Genomic DNA, 798 nt, shown 5'->3' with positions numbered 1-798 from the left:
ATGGCTTATCTCAAACTTACCAAAACGAGCTCCTGACTATCGACAGGTTTGCAAAATTTTCAAGTTCTTTGTTCTGCTTGGTAAATAGTCTTGTGAGCCTTTTTTTATGAACTTGACGCAGCTGATTTTTGAACACTCTATTTCTGGAAACACCGATTTAAGTTGTTGGCAGAATAAACTTAATTGTGTTCAAGATCGATGCAAAATTTCATTCTCGTACACTGCAACATATGGAACAACTATGTAATTAATATAATTACATTATTATTGAATAATTTCATAACCGTACATATTTTTCGCTTCCCTCTAATATATAGTACATTTAGGTACAGAGAATAGATAAAGCATTTTCATATAGAAAATAGTCGTGGTGGTGCTTGCACTGCATGCATACTCTTCTAAGCTGATGGTGTAAAGACCTCTAAGTTGGTGCTGACATCATGGTGAAAAGATGAAGCATGGGTAGTCTTCTCTGTTTCACTTGGCTTGAGGAATGGGTACTGAGATTAATTACTCGGAAAATCTGAAAAAATGGGCTCATGTCACTGTTAAGGGCTGTCCCAATGTGGTTATAAGATAAATTTACTGAAAGGCTCTTTCATGTGTTCTGAACAAATCATCCCTGAAACTATGGTTGTGGACTTGTGGCAGTGAGCCTAAGAAGTTGTTTACTATCAAGTATACTTGGTAGTTGGCTTGGCTGAAAAGGTAAAGCTAGTTAATCTCAGTTTGCAAGCAGCTACAATGTTGAAGTCTATGGTACATGCATCGTCATTTACTCACATATGAAATTTTCCA

At 36.3% G+C, this 798-nt stretch overlaps 1 protein-coding gene across 1 annotated transcript in view; it reads left to right on the top strand.

Moving 5' to 3' along the window:
- The first annotated feature begins 19 nt into the window (after positions 1-19).
- The window catches only part of LOC109221871, a 4,013-nt gene continuing 3,234 nt past the window's right edge, over positions 20-798 (top strand). The window contains exon 1 of the transcript XR_002067328.1: positions 20-46. The gene's annotated coding sequence lies outside the window, so the exon portion shown is untranslated. The remainder of the gene's footprint in view (positions 47-798) is intronic.

This window comes from Nicotiana attenuata, unplaced genomic scaffold, assembly GCF_001879085.1.
Source record: "Nicotiana attenuata strain UT unplaced genomic scaffold, NIATTr2, whole genome shotgun sequence".
Taxonomy (NCBI): domain Eukaryota; kingdom Viridiplantae; phylum Streptophyta; class Magnoliopsida; order Solanales; family Solanaceae; genus Nicotiana; species Nicotiana attenuata.
This window is presented reverse-complemented; position numbering and strand designations above follow the sequence as displayed.